The sequence below is a fragment of the Mastomys coucha genome, chromosome X, assembly GCF_008632895.1.
Source record: "Mastomys coucha isolate ucsf_1 chromosome X, UCSF_Mcou_1, whole genome shotgun sequence".
In the NCBI taxonomy this organism is placed as follows: Eukaryota; Metazoa; Chordata; class Mammalia; order Rodentia; family Muridae; genus Mastomys; species Mastomys coucha.
The window spans coordinates 53664449-53664827 of record NC_045030.1 but is presented as its reverse complement, the minus strand read 5'-3'; positions in this window follow the sequence as shown (position 1 = coordinate 53664827).

The following is a 379-nucleotide window of genomic DNA, read 5'->3' as shown; positions in this document are numbered from 1 at the left end:
TTCTCCATATTCTCCATGATTTTCTCCATATTCCATTCCCTGCCCCTCATCTACCCTTCAACTGCTCCACATCCTACACCTCCTCCCCACACCCTGTCTCTTTGTGGATGACTCCAGCCCCCGCCCCACCTGAGATCTGAACTCCCTGGGACCTCCAGTCTCTTGAGGGTTAGTTGCATCATCTCTGAATGAACACAGACCCAAAATGCTTTTACTGTATGTGTGTTGGGGCCCTCATATCAGCTGGTATATGCTGTCTGTTTGGTGGTCCAGTGTTAGAGAGATCTTGGGGGTCCAGATTAATTGAGACTGCTGGTCCTCCTACAGGGTCACCCTTCTCCTCAGCTTCTTTTAGCCTTCCCTAATTCAACCACAGGTG